The sequence below is a fragment of the Malus sylvestris genome, chromosome 14 (genome assembly GCF_916048215.2).
Source record: "Malus sylvestris chromosome 14, drMalSylv7.2, whole genome shotgun sequence".
Classification (NCBI taxonomy): domain Eukaryota; kingdom Viridiplantae; phylum Streptophyta; class Magnoliopsida; order Rosales; family Rosaceae; genus Malus; species Malus sylvestris.
In genome coordinates this window covers 2,711,289-2,717,489 of record NC_062273.1, presented here as the reverse complement: position 1 = coordinate 2,717,489, position 6,201 = coordinate 2,711,289, and positions in this window count along the sequence as shown.

The window sequence follows — 6,201 nt, the reverse complement described above, 5'->3', positions numbered from 1 at the left end:
TGCATGTTGGATCAATATTGGGCTCAAATGGATTGCATGCATGAGGATGGACGTTTTGGGCATATGTGTGTGCAAGTGTGTGTTTGTAATTGCAAGGATAAACAATGACAACTCATACACATGCAAAGAAGCCCACATGCAAAGTGAAATACTCTAAGTACAAAGTATGCAAGAAGATGCATTTTGGAGGCCTTTGGAGCATGTTTCGGGCTTGGAATGGATAGCAAATGCATGGGCCAAAGTGGATGGACGAATTTGAGAACTAAAGAGGCTAAGAATGTGAAGAATTAGTGTCCAAAAGATAAAGAATTCAGCCCAAAAATGTCACTCCAAGTTGCACACTCCTTGCCATGCAAAACACATAGAATTCCCTTTGGATTCCCATGCCATGCTTGATCACTCTTGTCCCCTACATAATTTCTGATTTCATGCTTTAATTCATTTAATTATTTCACTCAATTGCTTGATACCTCTTGTTCCCTTCACCCATTAGATTTTAGACAATCTTTACATCCATTACATGCACCAATTGATGCTCCATCATTCACATTTGGAATCCAATGGCATGTGTCACACATGTTGTTGCACCTTTGACCCATTTGTTGACACATTTCACCTCCCTTTCCATCTCTATGCAATGTACACAATCATTCATGCTCCCTAGCTGCAACACCACTCCATTTTACCCTTCACACTTTGCATCATCACTTCATTTTCACCCTTGGACCATTGCACACCACACACACCAACTTGCCATGCATTTCATCCCTAGCCTAACCTGATTTTCTAAGGTTTTTGGGGCCTATAAATACATGTTTACACCCCTTGGCCAAAAAACAATCCCCCATATTCATCATTTTATCACAGAAATTCGTCCATACACACCCTAGGAAGCAAAACACCCCAAAAACACCATTCTAGTGCCTAGAAAACATAACAGCCACTCCACCTTCTTCCACCCTCTTTGCCTAGTTCTCCACCACCTTCCAACCATCAAACACTCTTCCACACTCACCCTAAACCCCTCCATATCATTCCCCATCCATTCTACACCATAAATCCACCCAAAAATCTGTCCACAAGCTTCATGCCGCAACAAGGAGGAAGGGAGATCCATTGATGCACTTGCTTTCCAAGTTGGAGCATTTTAGGTGTTTTCTTTCCTTTGATTTTAATGTCTAATTTTATGTATCTTTGTATTGCAAGAATGAGGAACTAAACCCCCTTAGTTGGGGGGTGATTCGAAACCATGTACATGCTTGCAATATGATTTGATTACATTCAGTTGTTATTTCATAAGTTGCGGATTCAATTCGTTCATCTACTTGATTGATAACTTATTTGTGTATGTTGATTGAGAGTGCACGCTTAGTTTTCATGCATGAATATGATGCTAGATTATGAGGGAGTTTCACCTAATAGTTACAATCTTATAATCACAAGTAGTGAAGGTCGCTTGAAAACGATCGCGTTGAATGAATTCTTGGCACTAGTTTCATGCTCATCATAGTAACGAATGCCTCGTCAACACTTATAGTTCTCATTGTGCTTCATGATTCTTGATTGTATCTTTATTGTGCTCATCACGTAAGGAACCTTTGAGGAATGCTTTGAATTGTTGTATGCGCTTTTCCATCCAATTCATTAACTTAAGGAGAACTTGAAGGTTAATTTAAGCGTATCTAATTAACTTGGGGTGTTGAGTTTCATAATTTATTGAAAAAACAACTGAAAATCATTTTGTTTGCAAGTGTGTCATGCGTGGAGAAGAACCTCCTAACTAGCCTTTTATCCATCATTTTCATCCAAAAACGTTTTACAATCTGTTTTGTTTTAAAGTTTCTGTTTTGTTTTCAATTTTCATCCAAAACAAATCCCCCTTTATTTTGAAGTCTTAGATTAGTTAGAAAGTGTTTTGATTTGTGTTTCTAAGTGTTTTGATTCAAGTTTTCATCCAACTTCGTCCAAGTTCTTGTTAGGTTCTCAAAACTGCCCAGAAAGTGGTTTTTAGGCAGTTTTGAGTCATTAGGTTGCTGTTTTGAGTTTTATGTTTGTTTAAGTATTTTAAAGTATAGTTTTGCATTCTTTGAGTCTAGTTAGTGTTTTAAACTTTGTTTTCACGTTTTCAAGTTAGTTTCCAAGTGATTTAGCAATCCCTCCTAATCCCCGGCCTAGAACGATCCCTACTTACATACTTTACTACAATTGATAAAAAGAGGGTTTAATTTTGTGTGTTAACTTATTTTACACATCAACGTTATACCGTTAAGGACTCAGAAGAGTTTTCCTCCAACCAGGAGGCCAATCACAGTACAACACGTGTCAACACCAAGAGGCCAATCACAAGGCGACACGTGTTAACATCAAAGGCCAATCACAGCATGACACTTGTCAAGGCCAGAACAAAGCTAGATACTCTCTTCTATAAAAGGAGATCATTCTATAAAAGGAGATCATTCTCCCACAATAATCCCTAATGTCATTTGTACTAAATCATTCACTGGTACTCACTAAATGAGAGCTTGAACCTATGTACTTGTGTAAACCCTTCACAATTAATGAGAACTCCTCTACTTCGTGGACGTAGCCAATCTGGGTGAACCACGTACATCTTGTGTTTGCTTCCCTGTCTCTATCCATTTACATATTTATCCACACTAGTGACCGGAACAATCTAGCGAAGTTCACAAACTTGACACTTTTTGTTGTACCAAAGTCCTCATTGATTTTGTGCATCAACCTTTGGCGCCGTCTGTGGGAACGACACTTATTCCCACTCTCTTCAACTTTGTTAAGTTGGTTTCCACCATTCGTACACTCTCTTTTGACCAGGCATCCCTCTCCAACATGGGGAGTGAAGGAAGCTGCAGCACACAGAATGACACTTTTCTTGCACCTAGTGCGAAGCAACGAAAGAATGAATGAAAGAGGTTGCTCTTCAAGCTAAAGTCGATGAGCTAGAAGCTCATAAAAACAAGATAGCAATGAAGAATCAGGTCCTCTAGGAGCAATATGAGAAGCTCTTCGAGACGCTCCACGAAGCTAGGCATGCTCAGACACACCAGCTTGTTGCCTCTGTGGAAGTTAACCATCAACTAGGTGCCCCCCAACACGGAGGGTCACCTTCATTCAGCATAGATATCCCTGATAGGGAGTAAGTTACCCATCGATGTGATAATCAACATGAGACTTCTCTCAACCCAGTTGCTTCAACCCGAAGCAAGAGAAGTGGAGGAAGACACCTCATTGCGGAATGGGCGGAAGGATCGAAAGCTGTTTATCGCGACTGTTGGGACTTCCTGAAGCAACGTCGAGAGAACTTCATCCACATAAGCTCAAAGATCAATGACCCAAGGGTTTCTGAAAGACTCGGTCCCCTACCACAGCCCAGGCTGGCTACCAATTTGGGGAAGAGGCAACAAGTCCTAGAGAAACATGAAGGTATAAGGGACTAAGAGATGTTCCGACAGACATACCTTGGAAGTCAGTACGGCGAGTCTAGGGAAAAATCACATGCTCTTGATCAAACCTTCCTACTTCCAAGAGGAGATGGAGATTTACGAAAGAAAGCTTCAGTGATACATGACTCCACTCAGGACCCTCTTGTCCTACAACTCCTTAAAGAAGTAAACAAGTTGAAGGCTGAACGACAAGCTGAGATACCTGATTGGAACCAATCTAGGCCTGACCCTCTTACAAGGAGGATCCTCGACACCCCCTCCAAGCAAAGATAAAACAGAAGCTTGGCTTGCAACTCTATACTGGAAAGGATGACCTGATTGAACACCTTAACCTCTTTGAGTCCACCATGGCTAGGCCTGGCAAACGGGTCGTGTCTGTCGTGTTCGTGTCGTTTTCGTGTAACACCTGTTATCTTAACGGGCCGTGTCGTGTCACACCTGTTATCTTAACGGGTCCTTAACAGGTCGGGTCACTTTACCCAACGGGTAAAGTGACCCGACCGTTATAACCCGTTAAGAAAAATATATTTTTTTCTTAAATTTGCACATACCACACATTACCATATAAATATTACTTCAAAACATTAAAACATATTTGTCATTTAAGTAATACATCTACACTCGAAAATAAGAGCCTAATAAAAAAACATCCATACAATAGTCTATTACAAAATATTAAATGTGCAAGGATATGCAAAATGAAAGAGTTTTTGTTTTATAACCATCGAAAGGTTTTGTCTCATTACTTGATCTCTGAATGTTTGTTTTTTGTGATTTTTGGCATATGCGATCTCGAAGCATATACAAACAAGATTGACGGTTGGATCATTGAAATTAGTTTAATAGAATTCGTATCTCATCCAAACGATAGATACTTAGAGTTTATTTATACTTTCATTAAGTATAACATAAGATTTTGTGGTATCCACTTGTGTAAATAATTTAAATTGACGATCGAATTCATTCATTGTATTCGTATAGGGTCACCAAGTGTAGTTGTAAAAAATCATCAAAATCGGAGTTAAAATAACCGTTAAATTGTGATTTTTTGTTTTATAACCGTCGAAAATTTTTGTCTCATTACTTGATCTCTGAATGTTTGTTTTTTGTGATTTTTGGTGTATGCGATCTCGAAGCATATACAAACAAGTTTGACGGTTGGATCGTTGAAATTAGTTTCATAGAATTTGTATCCCATCAAAACAATAGATTCACTAACACTTAGAGTTTATTTATACTTTCATTAAGTATAACATAAGATTTTGTGGTATCCACTTGTGTAAATAATTTAAATTGACGATCGAATTCATTCATTGTATTCGTATAGGGTCAACAAGTGTACTTGTAAAAAATCATCAAAATCGAAGTTAAAATAACCGTTAAATCGTGATTTTTTATTTTATAACCGTCGAAAGTTTTTGTCTCATTACTTGATCTCTGAATGTTTGTTTTTTGTGATTTTTGGCATATGCGATCTCGAAGCATATCCAAACAAGATTGACGGTTGGATCGTTGAAATTAGTTTCATAGAATTCGTATCCCATCCAAACGATAGATTCACTAACACTTGGAGTTTATTTATACTTTCATTAAGTATAACATAAGATTTTGTGGTATCCACTTGTGTAAATATTTTAAATTGACGATCGAATTCATTCATTGTATTCGTATAGGGTCAAAAATTGTAGTTGTAAAAAGTCAATAAAATCGGAGTTAAAATAACCGTTAAATCATGATTTTTTGTTTTATAACCGTCGAAAAGTTTTGTCTCATTTCTTGATCTCTGGATGTTTTTTTTTTGTGATTTTTGGCGTATGCGATCTTGAAGCATATACAAACAAGTTTGACGGTTGGATCGTTGAAATTAGTTTCATAGAATTTGTATCCCATCAAAACGATAGATTCACTAACACTTGGAGTTTATTTATACTTTCGTTAAGTATAACATAAGATTTTGTGGTATCAACTTGTGTAAATATTTTAAATTGATGATCGGATTCATTCATTGTATTCGTGTAGGGTCAACAAGTGTACTTGTAAAAAATCATCAAAATCGAAGTTAAATAACCGTTAAATCGTGATTTTTTGTTTTATAACCGTCGAAAAGTTTTGTCTCATTACTTGATCTCTGAATGTTTGTTTTCTGTGATTTTTGGCGTATGCGATCTCGAAGCATATACAAACAAGTTTGACGGTTTGATCGTTGAAATTAGTTTCATAGAATTTGTATCCCATCAAAACGATAGATTCACTAACACTTAGAATTTATTTATACTTTCATTAAGTATAAAATAAGATTTTGTGGTATCCACTTATGTAAATATTTTAAATTGACGATCAAATTCATTCATTGTATTCGTATAGGGTCAACAAGTGTACTTGTAAAAAATTATCAAAATTGAAGTTAAAATAACCGTTAAATCGTGATTTTTTGTTTTATAACCGTCGAAAAGCTTTGTCTCGTTACTTGATCTCTGAATGTTTGTTTTTTGTGATTTTTGGCGTATGCGATCTCGAAGCATATACAAACAAGATTGATGGTTGGATCGTTGAAATTAGTTTCATAGAATTCGTATCCCATCAAAACGATAGATTCACTAACACTTAGAGTTTATTTATACTTTCATTAAGTATAACATAAGATTTTGTGGTATCCACTTGTGTAAATATTTTAAATTGACGATCGAATTCGTTCATTGTATTCGTATAGGGTCAACAAGTGTAGTTGTAAAAATTCATT